Here is a 26,644-nt window from a genome sequence, read left to right as displayed (position 1 = left end):
AAACCTGGAAATATAAAATAAAACTGAAATTAGAAGAAATATAAAGGAGCTGAAAATAAAAATAGAACCTGTAAATAGAATAAATAGCAAAACATTAAGAAAACGTAAATATTCTTTTCATTTGGTTAATTCATTACACACCCGAAAGCACGATGTTCGCTAATGAACAGGCCCTGACTTGCAGCTTATTAAAGTCCACATCATATTTTATCATCGCGCTTCCGATGTCGTTCCCTATTTATTTCGTCTTTCACCAACCATTTTGAATTTTTAAACAAAAGAACGGTCACTAAATATTCTAAAAGTTTGGTTTTATGAGCATAACACTCATCGGACTTATTAAACCATTCAGGAAAAACCTTTTCGGTTTTTTGTTGTATAGCAGACAACGAACATTAGAATAATGAGCATATTCGTTGAAGAGCTTGACGTACCACATCATTTTCAGTCGCCACACTTCGAAGACCCTATCACTAGGATTGCCCAGCCTTAAATCTCCGTCATCCTTATAATTTTTTTCTCTGATTAGGGCCTCTGAACAGAGGGTTAAATCACTCTGTGTCTTTGTGATTGCCTCAGTACATTTATCGCAATGAATTTTATACAAAATTCTTTGGTAGATACCATAGACTGTGTAATACCGCTTGACTTGGACGTCAGCTTGGAAATTTTCGTCTGGAATAACTAAATTTTCCAAACCGACTTGCTCATATTCCTGATCGCTTTCCTGCACATCTAGATGACTATTGAATTTCATGGGCAGTGGGATGGGTATTCATACCCAGACTGGCTCGGACTCTATAAAAAAAATTTCCAACGCATCCTGATTCAATTTCTCAAGGAATATATATTTTAATTCCTTTTGATCCCTAAATAGATTATTGGACAACATTATCATAGCTCTAATAGTTTAAACAAAACCGTCAATACATTTGACGCGATTACTATTAGGAAATTTAATTGACTTTAAAAACTGTATATGATCATAGAGGCGTTGGACCTACCCGGAATCATTTCTTAAAAGCGGATATTTAAATGGATTTTTTGATGCAAAATTTTTTTAGTCTAAATCATCGAAGAGATCGTTCATTCTCTTCACAAATAACTGCGTAGGCTTGACACATTTTTTTAAATATTCGTCAGAGCCGAATAGATTTGGGCTATAGGCCATTTCTATGCCAGCCGCGACCGAATTACTCAGAACTCGAGTTGCACGTTTTACAGACATTTTTTCAAAGGTGCTGCGATATACTTATGTGGAACTCGGTTAGTTTCGGACAAATCTTAAATTGCTCTGATCGATAGAGTATAGTTTTTTAATAATATTGAAACTGACTATTCCATTGGGTCTTGAATTATGTCGTCCTCCCTATTTCCTACAGCTACCTTAGGACGTTCATAAGTGATAGTGACGGGCGGGCACACCTAATCAGTGTCAGTACTAGAAGAGCTACGATTTAGTTCTGACTCTAATCTGAAACATGGAATAGCCCCAAGCAAAATTTTGAATCTAGAGACGTACTCTGGGTCAAAATGGTTACGACAAATAAATAGGGTATCGGAAGGCGACACGACTATGTTGCAAGCCTCTGCCCAAATCTGACGAACATCGTCCTTTTGGGAACTCAAACAGCGTCGCCTGCCTAGAAACGCAGCTGCTAATGCAGCATCTTCTTCGGGGCAGTGGACCCGTCCACAAATGCCTAGGTGCTTCGTCGTAACCTAATTACATTAAAATTTTATATTCAACACCTGCTCATGTTGTATGTATAAACGTATATAATTACATTAAAATATAAATGTTATATCATATTATTTTATTTATTTTATATAATTTTAGTGACTCGAACTAAAATATATCAGTAAAACTAACAAGTAAGGAAGAGTTAAGTTCGGGTGTAACAGAACATTTTATACTCTCGCAAAGTATACCATACTCGTTTTAGATTTCACCCATTTTCACACCGTCGATAAAGATGCTAAAAGCGGACTGGCAGACAGTCACCCGGATTTCGACTCGTCTCTTCATCCTGATCATTTATATATATATAACCCTATACACTCGCCAGAAAAATTATCCGTACACCTCGACATGAAAACAATAAACTGATAAATTTGTGATCAAATAACTTATTATGTATAAAAATAGTATACAAAAGTTTTATTTAATATTTTTACTACACTTTCCATACGTTTTTTACTTTTAGACAAACAATTTAAAAAAATTCCCAGAACAAAAAGTATACACAGTTACTTAAATTCAACGGGAAAAGTATCCGTACATATCAAAACGGGATATTTCCCTTGTAATATGGTGACAAATACATTCCCTTAAGCGCTTATATTGTATTGTATAATTGATCTCGAACTTGACGGTTGACCTTAAAGTTATTATAATTTTTCATTGTGCATAAATTCGCGATTACCCCTAAAATTAAAGAAGTTAGTGCTGGCGAAAAAAAATTAATCTCAAACTCAGAAAAGAAGGCAAATCATTCCGAGAAATAGGTAAAATGATAGGAAGGACACATTCTTCTGTGCAGTATGTGGTGGAAGCATTCAAAAAAACTAAGTCGATTGTGCCAAAGCCACGCTCTGGTTGACCGAGTATATTAACCGTTCGAGAAAAACGAACAATATTACAGTCAGTAAAAGCAAATCCTCGACTTACTGCCTCGAAAATATGTGAAAATATTAAAAATTTGTTCGACAAGGATCTCCATGAAGATACTGTACGAAAATTTTTGAAGAAAGATGGGTATCACGCACGTGTAGCGGGTAGGAAGCCCTTTATATCCGAAGTAAATAGACAGAAACGTATGGATTTTGCAAACAAATATATTAGCAAGCCTCGGGAGTTTTGGGAACGTGTCTTATTCACCGACGAAAGCAAGTTGTTTGCTCCGCCCCGTCTCTGCACGAACTCGTTGTTACCTTAATGACATGCTACCATGGACAGAGGCGTTTCAACTGAGGATTTATATATTGATTAATATGTATTGAGAAATACTGATATCTTAGGGCTTATTTATATGATATTATAATATTTACGTAAAAGTACAAATGCCCATAATTTTATTCTTATTTAAAAGTTTTTAAAATAAACTCGATTAATAAAAATGTACATACAGTGTATCACAAAAATAAGTATGCAGCGTCTTTATCTGTTTTGTCATGCGAAAAAAAGCCTTAAAACTTATATTATTAACCAATTTTTTTATATTTTCAATTATTTCATATATTTTTATATATACTATATCGCTTCAATAACAAAAAACCCAAACTTAAAGTTATAATTTTTCATATTACAGAAAAGAATGTTCCAATAGCTTAAAATTACGTCACTAAAGAAAATAAGTATGCAGCGATAATTCCTCCATGGTACAAACAAAAAAGATTCAAAAGTAACAATACAAAAAAAAAATAAAATTTTATTCATTCTTCAAAGTCATATCTTCATATTTACAACAAAAATTTTAGAGAAATAATTCTTGTTTTAGCCAGATCGGCTTAATCTACAAAAAGTCTTAAAATCACATCACAAAAGTAAGTATGCATTCAATCAAAAACCGAATTTAAGAACAAATTTTAGTTATAAAGAACTTTTAATATTTCGTTGGATAGCCTTTATTATTTTTGACAGGTTCTGAGTTAATCCCACAAATGCTCGATAGGGTTGACATCAGGAGATTGGACTGGTGTTTTTAATTGTTTGGGTGTTTTGTTACGAAGCCATTCCTTAACAATGCGAGCGGTGTGTTTTGGATCATTGTCGTGTTGGAAGACAAATGATCCTTCAAGTCCCAATCTAGTCGTACTTTCGTTCAAATTGGCTTTTAAAATGTTAAATTAATCATATTTGTTCATTGTACGCTCAATGAACACAAGATGACCTACTTCAGATGCTGCCATACATGCCCACACCATGAGCGACCCACCACCATGTTTTACCGTGGCAGTCATATTCCGTGGATCAATCTCAGTATTCACTTTTCTTCAAACTTTTTCATGTCCATCCGAACCAAAAATATTGTATTTACTTTCGTCCGGGACCTATCAATAAAAAGTGCGAAATGTGTCTAATAGCCAGGATATATGTAAGTATGTGCATTCCTATCTTAATAATTAATTGAGCACTTCAAAGTGTGAACATTTCTATCACGTTGTAATCAGGACAACAAATGAAGATTTTTTTTTCAGATAGACACCCGGACAAAGGAGTTCAGACAAATTTTACATGTGTGCAACACATAAACTATTCACATGCTTTATAGAAGGTGTGCTTGTCTTTTTATTAAAAATTTTAATAGAAAAGTACGTTCTTATTCTAATAAAAAGGCATATAAGAACGTCTGGCTGGAAATTTGAAAAACCTGCGTAAATGGCAGCAAGAATCAAAATGGCTGCAAAATATTTCATCTCATTTGCAGTCGTTATATTCTTTTTCTATTGCAAAAAGAAAACGAGAACCAGTTTCATCTTCAATGCGAGGTATAGGACTCATACAATTATGTGGTTTTAAAAACTTGAATACATATAGCCGCAAAACTAAACGAACGAATTTTGTTTCAAGAAAAAGAGACGACCATTAAAACTCACTAAATTCTTACACTATTCATAAGATGAGGAGAATCGTAAAAAAATACGACTTCCTCTCCATTGACTATGAAAAATTACCTATCCTCTATCACTCCTACAATCCAAGCAAAATGCACAAAATTTGACAATTTGTCACATACAAAATGGCAGGGGTGAAGGCCTATCCCCTGAAGTTGGGACACAACTTCAAAAACATATTGTTTTAAAACATCTACTTTTCATGATGCACCATTTGACTTTGCGAGAGTATAAAATGTTCGGTTACATCCGAACTTAGCCCTTCCTTACTTGTTAAGGAATATTTTTTCAAATTCGTCCTACTGTAAGTATGACGATGTTGGTTCTTTGACGTTTACGGTTGTCGTAACCTTGTTTCTAATTGTTTTTTTTTTTTTTAATTCTTGCACCTTTCTTTCTAAAGTACTATTCCTTTTTTTAAAGCTAACAATATCATTCAGAAATTTTTTTTCCTAGGTCCTAGGTGTTCGTCGAAAAAAAATGCACAAACTGCGTAAAATATACAAAGTTGGAGTTTTCTAGTTAATACCACCAACAAAAAAAGTTATCAACACGGTACAATATTAATATAAATATATACTCAACACTTTGTTTTTGTTAATAATTATAAAGGAACGACTAATATGCATATGTATGTATACGCAGATGATCTTTGGCATGCGTGTTAGGAAAATTTCGAATATCAAGGGAAATAATAGATTTTGAAGAAGATTTATATAATGAGGAAAAAATTAAAATTAAATTAAAATAAATTTGGATAAATTTCTAATGACTTGAATGGGTGTTAACTGAGAAAATATTCAAATTGGAAATTGGAAAGAATAGTAAAAGAGAGAAACGAAATTCCAAACCATCAGTTATAATAAAAGCTTCTTGTGGTGCGGGAGTAAAATTTTAAATCGGATTTAATTTTAATTAAAAAATTTATAAAAAATGCCGCGAGTGCGAAAATGTTGTGTGCGCAAGTGTGAAAATGACAGTGGAAAGTGCAATTTGTTTATTTGGCCGAAAAATTAACAAATTGCACTTATAAGTATGGAGGCGAAACTTAGAATTCGACAATTTACCCATAGCCCCCTCAAACACGTTTGTTTGTTTGTTTGTACTAAATCTTGGTAAGTAACAAATTTAAATATATTTATTTTTTTTTTTGTGATTTTTGCGGTGATTTTTATGTTGATTCAGCATATATGGACATATGTATTGTAGGTATGTACTTGTATGTATGTGTGCCTATCGGGGTTTATGTATGTGTGCCTATCGGAGTTTATGTATTCGTTTTGTTTGCTGTTGGGGCATTCATTTCGAATGACATTTTGTGTATATTCACATTATGTATATAAACATAAAATATTAATAACTAGTTTAACCAAGTACGTAAGTATATATTATATTATTGTTATTAATAGAATTAGTATCTTAAATATAAATTATGTTAATACATATATTAAATATATATTAATATGATAGGAAATTCGATTAATATTGTTCCTCAACCGAAAACGGATAGACGAACCTGCTGCGTTGAAGGATGTCCATCGAATGAAAAAAAATCCTTTTTTCATTCCCCCAAGATGAGATTGCCTTCAACAGCTGGATTGTAGCATTAAAAATAAGTGCAACATACTCCGACCGTAAAAAGTTGTTTATTTGTGACGGTCATTTTGATGCAAATTATGTCACAAATAATAGACTTGAGGAAGGAGCTATCCCTAAGCATAAAATATTTTTTTACGAAAATGCAGGTAGTTCCAGTAGCTTTTCTTCAAACATGGTCCTTCCGCCTATTAAACGGCAATATTCATGTAGGAATCAGATAGGCGGGAAGATTTAAGTTTTGAGGAATTCGTTATATATATTCGGATCTCCAGGTGAAGCGTAAACAACCTTCAACCTCGATTCTTCAAAATGTGACCGCGAATTTTGCGCTCGGATTGTGCGGGCATATCAGCAGAATGCCCTTAAATAAAATGAACGCATGAATGCGCTCAGGCAGAATAGGATTTTGAAAGAAAAAATATTTGAAGTAGAGAATAGGGAAATTATTGCATCCAAAACTGCTACTGAGGATGCATTAAATTTTGCTAGGATGATTGTCAGTACAATCAATACATAAACTGAAGATCAAACAAATTTAGCGCCAAATATTAATTATATGTAAAAGAAGGCATATAAATTCTTTAGGGATGATCTTCAGTTTCCGCTGCCACATCCAAAATCTCTACTGCGCTGGCGCCCAGGTAGATATGTCGGGACGGGGATTGATCCTAGGGTTATAGGCAATTTAAAAACTCTTGTTGGGGAAATGTCCGCACACGAACGGATCTGTGTATATATATTCAATGAAATTACAATTAAAAAGGATCTCGTTTACAACAAAAGTAAGGATGTCATCGATGGTTTCGTTGACAAGGGAGACGGCAACAGGGAATTAAATATTGCCGATAAATGCTGCTGTTTCATGGCGAAAGCTATAGCAGCTAATTGGAAATACGTAATTTCGTATTATGTGGCAAAAGGAGGGCTGTCCGCAGTAGATTTAGATGTCATATTGAAGAAAAACATTGAAGTCTTGGAAATAATAGGACTCAATGTAAAAGCGATCATTTGTGATCAAGGTCCGATTATAGTAATTTAAAAGTTACAAAATCCGAACCATATGTTATAATCAATGGCAAAAAAGTTCATTGCCTATATGACTATTGCCATTTGATTAAGTCAGTTAGGAATAATTTATTGAAGCACGACTTAAAAACTATCGATGGCATAGCTGGCTTCAAGGTTATTAGGAAGCTGTATGCAATCGATAGTGTAAGTCATCATTTTAAAATATGTCCGAAGTTGACATCCTCCCACATATATCCCAATAGTTTCCCACATATATCCCAATAGTGTCAAATTTGGCGAAACACTTCGGCAAAGTTTGGTAGGCTGAAGGACCACCTGCAGTTCATTTCGAATATCCAGGTTCCTTACACTATAAATATTCAATTCTTATCAGGGTTTATCATTACCCTGACAGCAATGATGAATTTATCGAAAGATATCTTTGATAATTACAAAGATGTGAAATTTATATTGTTAGGAAAATTAAATCAAGACGCACAAGAAAACTTTTTTTTATAAAATAAGGGCTAGTGAGGGGGTAAATACTCATCCATTGGCTTATGATATTCAATTCATAGTCGCTCGTCTTATCTCAATGAAAATATTGAGACGCAGATTTAATAATAAAGGCTCAAACTGCGAAGACGATGACGACCTGAATCTTGATTGGAATATCAGCGAGGAAGATCATAACTCCCTCGATGATTCCGAGCAACATGCCGTTGATATAGTTGACATTCCCGATGAGCACTTTGCAGAAACCGAAGAAAATACTGCGGAGCTTCAAGTACAGCGGTATTACACTGCATACTCGATATACCAAAAACTTCTCTGGAAGTCCAGATGCGATAACTCTGCAAAAGAGCTGTTGAAGACTCAAGGAGATTTAAATAAGCACTCCGAGTCTTTAATACGCTCTAAGAACCGTTGTACCGATCTGCGACTAATAAATCCGACTGACAGAGTTTTCGAAATTTGTCGGATACAGATGAAGTGGTATAAAGAGCTATTCGGAAAATATGCGCATTCCTATGGAGTTTGAGAGCTCAGCGAGGATGCCATAGATGATAGCACTAAAAACGTTTTTCCAGAATGGTTTTTAGAAGCTGGCGAATGCTTGGTCCACCGACAACAACTGTTAAAGTCCTTAGTAACAGTGTTGTTGTATAAAAATGCGAAATGGCTGGTTGAAGAAAAGAGGCAAGATAATGTGCAACGCCGAAAAGTACGTAAACTAACAAAATTAAATATATAAGAAATAGGGATTATGGTGCACTTATTTTAATCTAAAATTCTATTGATTGAAGGCAATAGGTATTAGGTGTGTTTTTTTGTGTAAGTGATGTATCATATACTTACATACATATTTAATACAAATTTATTAATATTTTATACATTTTTCTTCCACATTTAAATGTTCTTCTATTTGCAGCTCTCCTTTGTATATTTTCAGGTGTAAATAAGTTTAATTTAGAAGGTTTAAGTAGTTAAAAATGTATTTAAAATATATGTAGAAATTAGTTATAATTAGTTTTAGTTGTAGTGTAGTTTTTCTAGTTTTATTGCACATGCGCCTAGTTTTATAAAACAGGTGAATTATTGATTAAATCTATGTAAATAGAAAAAACCGTGTGAGAATTTGTGGTTGAAGAGGAAACAAATTCGCAAATCGTGTGCAATTAAAAATATTTTTTTGTTCTATCGTTACAATTTAAATAACAAAATTACTTATATGCATTTGTTTTTTTTTTATTTTCAGTGTTTTCTATTTTTCCATTTCAGATTTTTATTTAGATTAATATAATTAAGAAATACCTATAAGTATAATTTATTATTATTTAAATAAATAAAAATTAATTTATTTGCATTTAATTCGTTAAATATTTGAGGTTTTGATAATACATACTTAGGTAAGTATACAATTTTTTGATTTGACCACCAGTTAGTGTTCACTTCATTTGTACAAAGCAGCTAAAAATAGAATTGATGAATTGCCACGGTCTGTTTGTATGCACTATGACTTGTATACATACAAACAATTCAATATGCCATATACTTGTATTCATAATTACAAGAAGAAAAAATTCATTCATGCATATGCATATCTACATACATGAAAACGTGAATATGTGAAGGTCTGTTTGTATGTACACCCGTCATATGCTCTTCAATATGCCATATATTCATACAAAAAGAACAAATTCATTCATACATATATCTATGCATTCAAATAACACCAACAACAAATTCATTCATAAGAACGCGCATATTCTACAAGTTGCCCAAAAGCTGCTTCTTCATGGTGATACTAAAAACCTTAAGTTGAGGAATTTTCTGATGTTCACTCCAGAAGAGAAAAATGGCAATTTGGGTCATTGCCGATTTAATATTTTTGTTTTTTAATTTTCATATATTATACTACATATGGTTTTAAATTATAAAATTTATGTAAAATTGCCATTTATATGAAATCCTTTATTACTTCTATATATTCTAGGCAAACTACATATAGTGCTTGTATATGTTTACTTATTATCATTATTTTATAGTTTGTCGATTTAGCCCATTTTATCTAAAAACGACGTTATAAAAATGTAGACAAATCGATAATCGTAGCATTTCAAAAGAGCATAAGTCAATTTTCAACAGCAAAGCCCTGCAAAAAGGACAAACGAGACAACATAGCCGATCGACATTGTCAATTGAAACAAATTTTGTCAACACCGCGACAATTCACACAATTCGGTGTCAATATGTATGCGAGCTCAGATGTATGTATGTATGTAAATATGTATGTTTGTCGGCAAAGGCGTCATTTGGTTTTTTTCAACAACACCTGCGCAAACTCGCCGTTATTTCGTTGGCTTGCCACCATACACACAGGCGTTCTAACTGAGGGCTCTTAGTATATTATTATGTTGCTTAATTTGTATTGAAAAATACTGATGCATAACGACTTATTTTCGTAATACAATAATAATATACGTAAAAATATAAATACACATAAATTCATTCTTATATTTTTAAAATAAATTCGATTAATAAAAATATAGCTGAAATAATTATGTGGCAGTGCGCCCCTGACCCCTCCTTGCCAGCGATCGTTCAGATTGCTACACGCAAAAAGCAGAAAAGTGTAGAAAAGTCTTTGTTTCTGCGAGGCAAGAAGAAGCAAGCATCAGAGTACGTGTATTTAAGAATGTATGTGTGATTGTCATATATGTAAGTATGTGTAAATTGGCATAAATAAGCGTATATTCAATAAACTTAAACATATAAACATATTTTCCTGAAATGTTTTAATTATGTCTGAAAGTAAAATATGATATTAAAGTAATTGAATTAATTAATTCCAATTAATAAAATAAAAATATTAAATAAAATTTTAATTTTATGTATTTCACGATTCGAACGTATGTATATGCTCGTATTCGGATTGAGCTTAACTCCTTCACGCCTACGACCTAAGCCACTGTATAAATGGAAATGCGACCGCTTAGCCACTGTTTTATTATTCTTCTTTGCTCAATAGGTAATTGCTCACGTAACACACATACATAAGTGGGAAAAATTGATTATTTAATGTTTATTTTATTATAAACTCTGGGGTTTTTACCGGTAATACAGCTCTTTAATTCAAAATGCTTTTCATAATTATGAATTTGGTCATATCATAGAAATTGAAAACATAAATCAAAATAGGTATGCGTAACGATTTTTCATTTAGGAATATTCGTTGTGTCTCAGTTAATTTATGGTTTGACGTGTCATCATGTGTGGTGATATCCGTGTATGAAGTGGTTATGAGTGATGCTCCCAAGTGTGGTAGGTAGTATTAGGATGTGCCAGTTTTTGTTCCGGGTGATGTTTTGTGATATGTACTACGGGGGTAGACTTAACTCATTTGAACATATCGTAACCTGTAAACTTTATATAGAATTGATTAATATAAGTATCGAAGAGCTGTTCGATGTGTTTTTCGTTTTTTTTTTTTTTAATAATAATGACTTTTTTAATACCATTACGGATATGTGTACAATTTAGGTAATAATTGTGTTTTTTGTTTGTTTTTATAATAAAAAGGTTAAGTTCAAATTGGAAATATATACATAGACGTGTTTTCATACTAAAATATGTTTCCAGAAATGGATTAAGAAAAAATTTGAATAAAAAACTCGCAGCACTAAATTCAATTAATTTAAACGTAAAGGCTCAAGTCTGCGATCAAGGGCCTTTTATATCCACGAAAATGCAAAGATGTATTGTTTATATGTAATTTTTTTTAGAATCCGAGATAGTCTGCCTATGAAAAGATCAAAAACTTATAGATGATGTGTTACGTGAAACTCTTCAACATATAAGCTCATAATCCAAATGTTCGGTGTCTGATGTTGTCCGCAATTAAACAAAAAAAAGATGACCCCAATGGTTTGATCCCACCGAATAGTGGAATAGTGTTTCGCTCATGAAATTAAATTATTAGAGTATACACGAGATAAACTAAAACACTTAGTAAGAACATCTTGCTTTTGAGTGAGTAATAAATTTATAAAAAAAAAAAATAATATCCATATATTAATGTTTAGCATTTTATTCTATTTTTAGGTTTTTTTTTATAACAACTTTTTTTTTCTCTACTTTCAGTTTTCTCTACATACTTTCAGGCGTTTTTTTTCTTTTTAAGCTATTGCATAGCTTCTATCTTTTAGACGTATTTTCGCATATCTCAAGCGGAACAATTGAAGAGACAGCTAGGTGATTCAAAAATAATAATTCTTAAGATACAAGTTTTTTTATGGCAAATAAAAATATAGAATTTAATAAAAATTTAATTAATAAAAAATAAATTATTAAATATTCATAATATTAGTAACTGAAAAATAAAATTGAAATTAGGTATTTTAATCGGATTATTAATGGTAATGATTTCCACTTATCTTAACTGGCGATTTCAACATCAACTTAGCTGATAAAATATCAGACGGTTGGAAACTTTTCTTCCGGAAAAATTGAATTTGAAAATGAATAGTGATCCACAAAATATGTGACCACCCTTGACGCGGTATTTTCCAAACATTTAGAGAATATCAAGTCCTAAACTTATGTTTTTTTATTTCAGTTACCATAAACCTATAGTTTCTATGATAAAAATTCCTGAATAACTTACATTGTACTCAATATAAGAAAAACAATTATTTTATTATCGGCCACCACGCCCAAAAAGTGTAACATGAAATAATATCAAAGAAAAAAAGAAAATATTGCATAAAAAAATAAATAAATAATTATAAATGCATAAGTTGATAAAAAAAATTCTAGGCAATAGCTTTACCGCGGCAGTCCCCGAATGCCACACGTACTTACTTTTGAAATATATACTTATGAAATAAAGCATTGCTTATGGGTTATCCATTGTATAAATCTACAAGTAGCCACTCCTAAGATTTTCACTTGGTACGAGTTGCCAACCAATATTCTACTACTAAAGCGTCCAACTGACAGAAATCTGCAATAGTGTGTTGCCGTGTTATGTTTTAAAATTTATAAATTTAAGAATGTTTTTATTACATATTCAAATATTTTTCGGTTGTTTTAATTCCTAAAGATTAAATTTACATATTATTATTTAAATTACTATTTTTTGTATTGAAATATTATTAAATGTTTCCAATTTTATCAAATATATTATTGTGTGACGGTTTGTAAATTCTATGAATTTCGTGCAACTGTGTGATGTCAAAAATCATTTCAACGGACATTTTTTTAAGCTTAAGAAGCTTTAAAATAAACTAAGTTTCACTGTTAATAATTGCAGTGTTAATTATTTCAGTTTAGTGTTATTTGTTATTCAAGGAGACAGTCGGAGTGAGTATAATAACATTAATTTATTAGATTTGTTAATATTTGTGTAATGATTTTAAGGGTGCCTAGAAGAAAGTGTGTTGCTGGTTGCGATTTGGAGGTACCGCTGTATCCCTTCCCATCAGAAAGGGAAGTGTCCAGGTGAGTTTTATACATAAAAATAAGTAAATATAAGTATATAATATTATAGTATATAAATAGGTTTAATAAATAGTTATATTAAATAGTGCAAATAAAAAGTGAATAGGGTCGTCCTAAACCGTTATTTTATAAAAAACAAAAAAAGTTTTAAAATCGTGCTAAATTTTATAACATTAATTTTGAAGTATTTGTTTATAGTGAAATAAAATGAGTAGTTTAATGCAAAGTGTGCTATACTGTGTGTTATACTTGTATTTTAGGTAGTTGCAATAATGTTAAATAATAAATGCAATAATGTTAAATAATAAAACTGACAAAAAATTACGCGGAAAACGTTCACCTTCAGTTTGTATTGGTTATTAGTTCTAAAGATATTAATATTTTGTTTTAGTTTAGTTACGTTAACTTATATGTTTATGTTTTTGTGAGTGAAGAAGGGACACCTAGGAAAAGAATGTATCGGCAGGAGCTAGACGAAAAATCGCAGGAAATAGAATTTTTACGCAATAAGGTGAGAGCTTTAGAAAGTAAAATAGAAATTTTAGTAAGTAAAAAAAATGTGTCTATAGTTGGGCAGGAAGAAAATAGACAAATAACAGAGCTTTGCGACAAACTTCCTCCACATCTTGCGATATGTGTGAGAAATTGTCTAAAAAATTCACACCGTAATGCTAAAGGTTTTAGGTATGATAGGGAATTAAAAACATTAGCTCGGGTTGTTAAATTTTTAGCACCTATTACATGTAGGTATTTACAGCCCATTTTTAATTGGCCATCACAAGTTACCCTCGAACAATTTGTTCACGATACCCTGACTGCAATTTTAGCAGTATTAAAGCCGTGGTTTCACAGACGCACAAAGATATGTTTCGATATGCTGTGACGAAATGTCTCTGAAAATTCATCTTCAATATTAGAGAAATAGGGGCTGGATTATTGGGTTGGAGGATTACGGTGATGAAAATCGTACCTCTCGAGTAGCTTCTAGTGTTTTAACACTTTTCGTCCAAGGTATTGGTGGAGAAACTTGGACCCACCCTTTAGCATATTTTTTTGTGCACAGAGCTCGCAAAGGAGATATAATGAAAAAATATATATTTAAAGCCATAGGTCAACTCCAGGGTATTGGAATGCGTCCCTGCCAAATCGTTAGCGACGAAGGGTCAAATTTTGTAAATTTTGCTAGGTTAGTAGGAGTATGTAAAGATAGGCCCTTTTTCGTAGTGAATGACTCTGAAGTCATTTACTTCTTTGATTCTCCTCATCTCTTAAAAAGTTCACGAAACTGCTTAGAAAATAAAAAGAATAAAGTCGTTGTTAATGGGCGTCCAGTGGAATGATCTGATATCGTTCATGTATATGAAAATGGTACCCCAAACGACATTAGCTGCACCCATAAGTTGACCTCGGCACACATTGCCCCTAAACCCTTTCAAAAAATGAGCGTGCAATTAGCTTCTCAAGTTTTTAGTCATTCTGTTGCAAGTGCTATGTTCGCGCTTTATAGCTCCGGGAAACTCAATACTTCTAAGTCTCCATCTTTTATTAATACAGCCGAGTTCGTCCTCTTTTTTGATAAATTATTCAATATTTTTAATAGTAATGTCTTTGGAGCGGTAGGGCCCTTTTCGGCAACTGCGGACCAATTAAAATTTCTTGAAGAAGCCGATGAGTTTCTTAACTCTATAAAAGTATAAAAGGCCTAGCCTTCGCATTTATTTGTTAAGAATTTTTTTTAGAGTCCGAGATAGTCTGCCTATGAAATCTAGCATTTTTAATGTAGGTCTAAAGCGATTTAACTCTGTATTCGGAGGCCCTAATCAGATCAAAGACTTATAGATGATGTGTTACGTCAAACTCTTCAACAAATAAGCTCATAACCCAAATGTTCGGTGTCTGATGTTGTCCGCAATAAAACAAAAAACAGAAAATGTTTTTCCCCAATGGTTTGATCCCACCGAATAGTGTTTCTCTCATAAAATGAAATTATTAGAGTATACACGAGCTAAACTAAAAACACTTAGTAAGAACATCTAGCTTTTGGGTGAGTAATAAATTTATGAAAAAATATTTACATATTTGAATGTTTAGCATTTTATTCTATTTTTAGGTTTTTTTTTATTACAACTTTTTTTTCTCTACTTTCAGTTTTCTCTACATACTTTCAGGTGTTTTTTGTTTCTTTTTAAGCTATTGCATAGCTTCTATCTTTTAGGCGTACTTACTCAATACTTCTTCTAAGTCTCCATCTTTTATTAATGCATCCAAGTTCGTCCTCTTTTTTTGATAAATTATTCAACATTTTTAATAGTAATGTCTTTGGAACAGTAGGGAATTTTAAAGAACCCTTTTCGGCAACTGCGGACCAATTAAAATTTGTTGAAGAAGCCGATTAGTTTCTTAACTCTTTAATAGTGTACGATTCTTTCGGTCAACATAAAAAAAGCAGTATACCTTAATATTTATGATTTTAGTGTAAAAAATCTGATTTGTTTATCTAATTTGGAAAATTAAGTATATAGACTCCAAAAAAAAAAAATTATAAATTTTTATTAATATAGTGTTAAAGTAAATAACCAGTAACTTATATTAATGTAAAACAAGCAATACTATGCATAGTAGACCGGGTGGTTGCTGATATTTAGTCTTGGGCTGATAAGTGTACGCAATTTAAATATAAGCTTCAAATACTATAAGGAATAAAATATATTAATGGCAGACATGGTCATTTAGTTTCAAAAAAAAGTTTGGAAAATACCGCGTCAAGGGTGGTCACATATTTTGTGGATCACTATTCATTTTCAAATTCAATTTTTCCGGAAGAAAAGTTTCCAACCGTCTGATATTTTATCAGCTAAGTTGATGTTGAAATCGCCAGTTAAGATAAGTGGAAATTATTACCATTGATAATCCGATTAAAATACTTAATTTCAATTTTATTGTTCAGTTACTAATATTATAAATATTAAATAATTAATTTTTTATTATTTAAATTTTTATTAAATTCCATATTTTTATTTGCCATAAAAAGACTTGTGTTAAAAATTATTATTTTTGAATCACCTAGCTGTCTCTTCAATTGTTTTGCTTCAGATATGCGAAAATACGCCTAAAAGATAGAAGCGTATAGCTAGTTTAAAAATACAAAAAAAACACCTGAAAGTATGTAGAGAAAACCAAAAGTAGAGAAAAAAAAGTTGCAATAAAAAAATCTTGTAAATAGAATAAAATTCTAAACTTTAAAAATTTAATTTTTTTTAATAAATTTATTACTCACCCATAAGTAAGATGTACTTCAATGGGTCCTACAAGTTACTTAAGTTTTTTTTAGTTTAGCATCGCGCTTCAGATGTCGTTCCCTATTTATTTGCTGCTTAACAAACCTTTTTGAATTTTTATATAAAAGTACAGTCACTAAATACTCTAATAATTTCATTTCATGAGGAAAACACTGATCAGTTGGGTCAAACCATTGGGGAAAACATTTTTTTTTTTGTTTTATAGCGGACAACATCAGACACCGAACATTTGGATAATGCGCGTATTTGTTGAAGAGCTTGACGTACCACATCATCTGCAGTCGACACACTTCGAATACCCTATCACTAGCATTGACCAGCCTTAAATCGCTGTCATCCTAATTTTTTTCTCTGATTAGGGCCTCCGAATACAGCGTTAAATCGCTCTGTGTCTTCGTCATTGCCTTAGTACATTTTTCGCAATGGATCTTACACAGAATTTTCTGGTATATACCATAGCAATTCCCATTGGAATTGTTAATGATTCCAAGTCGAATTGCTCATATTCCGGTTCGTTTCCCTGTATATCTAGATGACGATCTTCGGGGTTCCAATCTAAATTTATATCGTCATCATCCTCGCAATTAGCCCCCTTGTCCTAAAAATTTTGTCTCAAAATTTTCATTGAAATTAAACGACCTACAATATGTTGGATTTCATAGGCAGAGGGGTGAGTATTGATACCCTGACTTGCCCGGACTCAATAAAAAAAATTTTTAAAACGCATCTTGATTCATTTTCCCAAGGAATATAAAACTTAATTCCTTTTGATCCCTAAATAGCTCTTCGCTCAACTGTATCATTCCAATAATTGTGGAACAGAACCTATTAATACATTTTACTTGAGCATTGGACGGAAGTTTCATTGACTTAAGATACTTTATATAATCATAGAGGCGTTGGACGTTCCCGGAGTCGCTCTTTAAATAAATCGTCAAAGAGATAATTAATTTTTTTAACAAATAACTGCGTAGGCTGTGCACATTTTAATAAATATTCGTCGGAGCCGAATAGACTTTGGCTATAGACCATTTCTATGCCAGCTACAACCGAATTGCTCAGAACTTGGGTTGCACGTTTCACGGACATTTTTTCAAAAACGCTAGGATAGACGTGGGCCTCTGTCAGTTTTGGACATATTTTAAAATGCATATTGCTCTGATCGATAGAATAAAGTTTTTGTATAACTTTGAAACTGGCTATTCCTTGAGGAGTTAAAATATCGTATTTCATAAATGTATTACGGACGGACTTCAAGAGATGGCAATAGTCATATAAGCAATATATCTTAGAATTTTCGTGCATATAAAAGAAATTCAGAAAATCAGAAATTTTTAGCAAATTGAAAAGTGAAGAATTTGCAGGCCCTTGATCTCAGACTAAAGCCTTTACATATAGATCAATTGACTTTAGGCTGCAATATTTTTATTAAGAATTTCTTCCCATTTTTTTGTAGAAAGTCCATTTTTGGAAATATAGTATGAAAACTTCCAATGTGAACTTAACCCTTTTATCATAAAAAAAACAACACTTATTACCTAAAGTCATTTCACGATGGCCTTCGACAAAATCCACAAACCCATCAATAACATCTCTAACTCTATTTTAAGTTAGGTCGGACTTCGTTGTTATTTCGTCAAATAACAGAACGCAACTTCGTTCTAAAACGGACATTTTTTTGGAATTTTTTTCTAAATTTCCCATGACATTGGCGTCGAAGCCAGGGACAACATACCTAATGGGGCGCCATCGCAAAAGGGAGCTCTTGCTTGGTAAAGCGAAACCTAACTCGTCACGCATAAAACTATAACATTTGTTGGACATGTAATTAATATTTTGTGCCAATGTCCTTTCCTCATCATTAAAAACAGTGCGCTTCGTGACGATCATCCTAGCGAATGTTTTAGCATCAGAGCTTGAAGATTCGTCCGCAATTATTGCACTTTTTCTAAGATCTTGATATTTAGTTTTTAAATCTCTAATTACCCCTCGATCTTTCTATTCAATTTAAGCGCATTACTTTGATAGTAACGTGCTGATCGAGCAAATCGTTCGCGGCTATCTAATGCACAGCCCTTGTCGTTATTTTGTGGTCCTAATTCTAATCTATTGTCCTCTGAAATGGAATATCTTTCGAATTACCTCAAAATTATGTCGTCCTCTTCTTCTCTACTTCACGCACACCCAACTAGAGTCAGCACTAGATGAGCTACGACTTAGTGCTGGCTCTAATCTCAAACAGGGAAAAGCCCCAGACAAAAGTTTGTACTTAGCGACGTACAGCGAATCAAAATGATTTCGGCAAATAAAAAGGGTATCGGGAGGCGATACGACTAAGTTGCAAGCCTTTGTCCAACTCTGTCGAGCATCCTCCTCTCGCGGAAATTTAAAAAGCATTGTCGCACTCTTAACGCAGCTGCTAATACAGCATCTTCTAATCGGCATTTGGACGGTCCACAAATGCTTTGGGGGTTCTTCGTATCCTAATTACATACATAAATTTTTTTTTAAATTAATTCCTCATATAAATGTAAGTATACCTTCAATTAAAATAAAAAAATGTTATCTTGTTCATATAAATAATATAATATAATTGAGTATAGAAAAAAAATAGAAATAATAATAATATTGCATATTCTATATAGGTTTACTCTACCCCCATAATACATATCACACAACATCACTCGGAACAAAATCTGACACACCCTAATACTACCTACCACACCCGGGAGCACCACTCATAACCACACCGTACACATACATATATCACCACATGACGACACCTCAAACCATAAACTAACTTATACAACGTATAGAGCTTACACATACATACATATATTAAATTATACATTGCGATATTTAAACAAGTAAGGGAGGACTAAGTTCGGGTGTAACCGAACATTTTATACTCTCGCAACTAGCAAGGATAAAAGCCCGGGAAATTATTTCATGTTTACTCAAGTTACAACTTGCTCAGACGGACGAACGGTTATACGGACAGTCACCCGGATTTGAATTCGTCTCTTCATCCTGATGATTTATATATGTATAACCCTATATCTAACTCGATTAGTTTTAGGTGATACAAACAACCGTTAGATTAACAAAAACTATTATAATCCTTAGCAACATGTTGCGAAAGTATAAAAATTACTAATGCAACTTTTAAATTAAAATAAGGAGCACTCACCAAGGTGGAGGGTGGGCACAACATGTGCCTTCAACTTCTTCACACCCACTGTATTTCGTTCGAAGTGCTTAATGCACCCACTTCTGGTAGTCCTCCTCGTTCCTAGGGAAAGAAAATAATCTTTCGGAAGATTCTGTTGTGCACTCCCGAACGCGACACTTTCTTACATTTTTACTTGCCATTTTATTTTAAATAACTTTATAAAATTTTATTTTAAATAACTGTTAAAATTTTAAAACTAAAAAGCGCAAAATCGAATTAGAGAACGGATTCAACCTTTCTTTTCTTGGAGTCATTCTTTAACAGCGGATATTTTAGTAACGGATTTTTCGAAACAAAATTTTTACAATCGAAATCGTCAAAGAGATCATTAATTTTCTTAACAAGTAAATGAGTATTCTGTGCACATTTGATTAAATATTCGTCGAAACCGAATAGACCATTTCTATGCCAGCAGCAACCCACGTGGGCCTCTCCTCTATTCCTTGATGAGTTGAAATATCGTATTTCAAAAATGTATTACGGATGATATTGAACTTAACCTTTTTAGCATAAAAAAAAACAACAATTTTTACCTAAATTCATAAATTAGGTTGGAGTTTATCGTTATTTCGTCGAACAACAACGCAATTTCGTTTTAAAACGGACATTTTTTTTTTGAAAATTTTTTCTTTCCCACATTGGCATCGAAGCCAGAGACAACATAAAGTGGCGCCATCGCAAAAGGGAGCTCTTGCTTGGTAAAGCGAAACCTAAATCTGCACGCATAAAACTAGATGATTTCTTGACATGTAGTTAATAGTTTGTGCCAATGTCCTTTTCTCATCACTAAAAACAGTGCGCCTGCGTCGTTATTTTATGGTTCTAATCGTAATCTATTCTCCTCTAAAATTGAATATCTTTCAAATTCCCTCTAAGTTATGTCGTCCTCTTCTTCTTTATTTTCGTACAGCTACTTTAAGACGTCCATGAAAGACAGTGATGGGCGGACATACCCAATTAGAGTCAGCACTAGATGAGTTACGACTTAGTGCAAAAGCAAAGTCGTTTCGGCAAATGAAAAGTGTATCGGAAGGCGACACGACTCAGTTGCAAGCCTTTGTCCAACTCTGTCGAACATCTTCCTCTCTTGGAAATTTAAAAGGCGTTGTCTGTCTGTTAGCGCAACTGCTAATACAGGATCTTCTAACCGGCATTTGGACCGTCCATTAATGCTTAGGGACTAATTCTAATTACATACATAAAAATATTTAATTAATTGCCTATATGATAATATGAGATAATATAAATTATTGTGTTATAATAATATATAAGTATATACATACATATATACATATGTATAAATAATAATAATATATTGTAAATTGTGCACATTCAATTTCTATAATATGACGAAAATTTATAATTATGAAAAGTCTTCTGAATTAAAAAGCTTATTGCCGATAAAAACCCCAGTTTATAATAAAATTAACATTTAATAGGCAATTTTTCTAACGTATATATGTGCGCTGCGTGAGTAATTGCTTATTGAGCAAAGGATAATAATAGAACAGTGGCTAAGCGGCCGCGTTTCCACTTTTGTAGTGGCTTAGGTCCTAAGCGTGAAGGAGTTAAGCTCAATCCGAATACGAGCCTACACGTTCGAATCCTAAAACTCATGAAACTTAAATTTTATTTAATTTTTTATTTTATTAATTGGAATCTAAGCATATCTCAATTCAATAACTTTAATAGCATGTTTTACTTCCTGAGATAATTAAAATATTTCAGGAAAATATGTTTTGTTTAGGTTTATTGAATATTCCCTCATTATGCGTATTTACACGAATGTGATAACCACACATACATTCTTAAATACACGTACGCTGATTCTTTCTTCTTCTCGCCCGGCACAAACAATGACTTTTGTCTACACTTTTTGCTTTTTGCGAAAAGTAAGTTGAACGATCGCTGGCAAAGAGGGATCAGGGGCGCACTGCCACATAATTGTTTCAGATATATTTTTATAATCAAATTTATCTATATTTTTACGTTTATTATTATTATATTACCAAAATAAGTCATTAATGCATCAGTATTTTTCAATACAAATTAAGCAACATATTAATATATTATGAGCCCTCACTTGACACGCTTCTGTGCATGGTGGCAAGTCAAGGAAATAACGGCGAGTTAGCGCGGACATTGTGTTGTTGAAAAAAACCAAATGACGTCTTTGTCAACAAAAATACAGATAAGTACATACACATAGCCATTCAAGTCTGCTACACTATTTTTTAAGTGCAGTGAAAACACAATGTAAATAGGTAATTCAGCTTTAATTTTCTACATGTACTTATTTCTTTATGTATATTCCAAGTTCTAAATGCAAAAACAAATATGTACATATATTCCTATATTAATTTTTGTGATAACGGTATTTCAGTGTAAGAACAAGTAAACATTGGCACCATTAAGTTTGCGTTCAGTTAGCTTGAATTGGAAATACCGTTACTTCTCATGAATTTGTTCGTTCTTTTTGCGTAGAGTCTATTGTGTTTTAATATAATTAGTCGTTCGTGACGCGTCTTAATAATATTTAAAAAAAAAAAAATGGAAACCAATGGAAAAGAAATTAGTCTGTCGGAAAGAAAAATTATCATTAAGTTGTGAAAAGATGGCGAAAGTTTCAGAAAAATTGGACAAACTACTTGTATTGGAATAACGTATCCTTCTATCCAGCGCTTCGTAAACAATTAAAAAAAAAAACCGAAATTTTAACGTCAAAACCGCGATCTGGTCGTCCGAAAATATTATCAGCCTGGGAAGAACGGAAAATAATTAATATGGTGAAAATTAACCCTCGAATTACGTCCACAAAGATTATTGAAAACGTAAATATAACCATTAAAAAAAAAACAATTTGTGCCGAAACAGACGACAGCGCATTGAATTTGCTCATAATTAACTTATAAATAAGTCGCCGGAATTCTGGAGACAAGTAATATTTTCGGATGAAAGCAAATTTCGACATAAAAGGCCGACAAATTGTGTGGCCCAAGTCAGGAACTGCACTTGAAAAGCAAAATCTTGTTGGTACAGTTAAACACTGAGGTGGCGAAATTATGGTGTGGGGCTGCATGGCCGCTGGTGGTGTGGGTCAACTTTAATTTATTAAATCCACAATGGATAAGTGGTATTTGAACATTTAAAAAAAAAAACAATTTGAAACAAAGTACAGAAAATCTTGGATTATCTTCGACGTTTTGGTTCCAACAAGATAATGACCCTGCAGAGTATGTTTAATCAATGAATTGATATTTCTATATAATATTTCAGAAACTTACGAACTGATATATGCGACTTTGTAGTAGTAGAATTTCACCTAAATGTGGTACCTATTTTACAATTTTTACACTTGGTTGTGAAATTTCATGCTTATGGCGCATTTATTTCGCGAGTAGTCGCCCTTTAGTAGTTTTTTCAGAAATTCAAATGATTTAAATAAAAGCTCCGTTTGCCAAGAGTCTGCAATAGTCAACTTCATTATTTAAATTAGGCAAGAATGTATTTTAAAAAAAATTACCATGAGTAAAAGTTTAAATTACGAATATAATAAATAGAATAATAATTAAATAGAATGATGTTTAATGCTGTTAGCCATATATGAGATTATACTATATTAAGATAAGTAGGTAAAAATGCGGCATATTTTTAAGCATTTTAAATAACTTATTAATGGACAAACTGAAAATTAAATTTAACTATGAGTGGACGGGAAGAAATAACTATTGTAACAGAATTTGAGTATAGTAATAAGTAATAATAATTTATATAATCTGTTCTTTTCTTTGATAAAATTTTTAATTTATTTAATAGTAGTAGGCTTGGAGCCCTACCAAAATGTAGTGATCTTTTTTTCGGTAGTACGGAACAAATTAACTTTCTCCTAGAAGCCGAGAATATTTTTATATCTTTAAAAATTAATGATAGCATAGGTGGTGATATCACGAACAAATTTTCTTTTATTAAGGGATGGCTTCTAAATATTAAAGGTTTACGACATTTTTGGAAGATCTTGTCCACCAAAAGCTTCGAAAATATTAGGACAAGAAATCTTTGTCAAGACAGACTTGAGCATTATTTCGGACAGATTTGTATGGGGCGCGAAGATAACGTAAGAACTACTACGTACATATCCTTGATTTAAATGAAAGCTTTTTCTTGAAGCAAAATTCGTTCGTTTATTTTAGCGGCTATATACTTATATTCAAAGTTTTTAAAACTTAACAGTCTGGTGAAACCACCTCCAGACTTTATAAACTTCCTCCAAAAATTAGAGGAAATATTTTACGATAATTTTTATTCTTTCTGTCATTTACGAGGATTTTTCAAATTTATATTTGCAAAAGTGCGACACAGAGCCGTTTGATTCTCAGTCAGACGTTCTTATATGCGTTTTTATTAGAATAAGAACGTATTTCTCCATTAAAATTTTTAATAAAATAATTTAATGTTTATTGCAAAATACTGAAAAAAAATTTAATTTTTAGAGGGAGAAGTCATTAAAATGTTCATTTGTTAACTTAACTGACAAAATCAGTTCACTATTTTTCATAAGTTTTATGATGAAGCAGCAACAGTGTGTATAAAATAAAATTGGTAAGTATGTTATTAAAGCCGTAGCAACTATACATAGGTATGTATCTAATTAAATTATATTATTAGAATTTGTTTTACTAAGAAATTATAGGAAAATGCCGAAATGTAAACATCGGTGTGTGAGGTGATTTTTCATAAAGTGTTTCAACCCAAAATGATCGAGAAACCTTCAGGTTCGGGCGACCTATTATTACGAGCGTCTGCAACCGAAGACGCGCAAACACAGGAAATAGGAGTTTAGAAAAAAGATGTCAAACAAGTTTAAGCTTCACATCCTGTGTTCTCGCAAATGAAAAGGTAATGGATGAAAACGCAAGTTTAAGGGGTTAAATTAGAAGAAAAAGATCAGGAGATTAGTTATTTAATATTTCAAATGCAAGAAATATCAGAGAAAATAAATTCTTTAGAGAGAGAAATTAAAAATTTACGGGAGGGTTATAGTTGTGAAGAAAATTTAAGTAGACATCTTCCTCCTCAAATAAACAGTATTATAAAATATAGTTTAGTAAATTGTAGCCGTCAACCAAAAGGTCGTAGATACGACAATTATTTCAAAACTTTGGCTTAAAGTGTATATTTTCTTTCACCTTTGGCATATAGACACCTAAAGCCTCTTTTTAGATTTCCGGAGGAGAGTACTCTTGGCGAGTTCGTTTCCGAGTGGCCCCAAGACCCCGGACTCTTTAAAGGGTTTAGAGTTAAGAAGCCGGGGTTTCACGCAGGATCAAAAGTCCCTAAATATGATAAAATTATAGGAGTAGAAGATTACGGCGATGAAAATCGCAAGTCGCGAATAGGTAATAGCGCATGACTCTTATGGTTCAAGTTATTGGTGGAATGCCTTAGTCACACCCACTCTCCTATTTCATTATCCATGAAATATCCCAATATAAAACATAGGTCTCATACCTTCGCATTTTGTTTCAAACCAGGGATCTAACTTTTTATATTTATCTAGAATTTAAAGAGTAGCAGAAGAGCGCCCCTATTTTCAGGTCAATGGCAAGGATATATGTATATACATTTTTTTTTTGATAGCCCCCACCTTTTAAAAAGCACTAGGAATTGTTTAGAAAATTCAAAAAATAATTAATGCTCTCTGTAGCGGAAAATAGCACTGTCGGTATGTTAAGATGCCGTAAAGGAAAGTAACGTACGCGTTCGGCGATATCTCGATCCAAGGGACTTTACTCGAAAACGCGAAAATACCCTTGAACCAAATATTTTACCTCATGTTTTTTTCTCATTACCTTGGTCGCATGAGGAGGTGCGTAACAACAGTATTGTCAGGGAACTTATTTTATCCAGCGTTTTAAGAAAACTTTAAGAAATCCCTCTGCACTGACAGGACTAGCAAAATTCAAGAAAATACGTGTCACTGACAGGACTAGCAAAATTCAAGAAAATACGTGTGGCACTCGGGGACTGCCGCGGCAAAACTATTGCAAAGAATTTTTTCTCAACTTATGCAATTCTAATTATTTATTTATTTTTTATGCATTATTTTCTTTTTAAGAAAATAAATTGTTTTCTTTTATTAAATAAATGAGAAGTTAATATTGTTTAAAATATTTTTATTATTTTACAATACATGTAGGTTATTCAGGAATTTTTATCATTTAAACTATAGGTTTATGGTAACTGAAATAAGAAACATAAGTTTGAGAGTTGATACCCTCTATATATCTGGAAAATACCGCGTCAATGGTGGTCCCATAATTTGTTTTGCCAAAAGAAAAGTCGTCAACCGCTCTGATTTTTTTATTAGCGAACTTATTACCATTGATGATCCGATTGAAATACATAAATTCAATTGTATTGTTGAATTCAAACGAGGTACTGTCCCAAAAGGTGGGGTAGCTATTTACCAAAATAATAATAATGTTAAAAATATTATTACTCCGAATATTGAATAATATATTTTGTATTTAATTCCTTATTATTATTTGCCATTAATTATTATTATTTTTTTAATCACAATTCTCTTCAATTGATTTGTTCCGCTTGAGATATGCGAACATGCGATGTGCCTAAAAGTATGCAAACATTTTGCGCATACTTTACTTTTACAATTCGAAAATATTTTTTTATGGCTCGCAAAATCTGCGTCCATAAATGCATGATCATATTTCCACACAGGGATTATATCGCTTCACTAGCACCCAGCAGAATTTTGGAATTTATCAACATGCTGGGCCTAGATGATACGCTATGACTTAGGGGAGGGCACAATAGACCATAGGTCGCGGTGCATACCTCAAAGTTAATCTATTCTATTCTATGATCA

General features: G+C 32.4%; 1 pseudogene; it reads left to right on the top strand.

Annotated features, from left to right (window-relative positions):
• The first annotated feature begins 7,819 nt into the window (after positions 1–7,819).
• Positions 7,820–25,409, top strand: LOC138856121 (uncharacterized; annotated as a pseudogene).
• Positions 25,410–26,644: the final 1,235 nt, after the last annotated feature.

This window comes from Bactrocera oleae, chromosome 3 (assembly GCF_042242935.1).
Source record: "Bactrocera oleae isolate idBacOlea1 chromosome 3, idBacOlea1, whole genome shotgun sequence".
In the NCBI taxonomy this organism is placed as follows: Eukaryota; Metazoa; Arthropoda; class Insecta; order Diptera; family Tephritidae; genus Bactrocera; species Bactrocera oleae.
The sequence above is the reverse complement of the archived record's forward strand: the minus strand, read 5'-3'. Positions and strand labels throughout refer to the sequence as shown.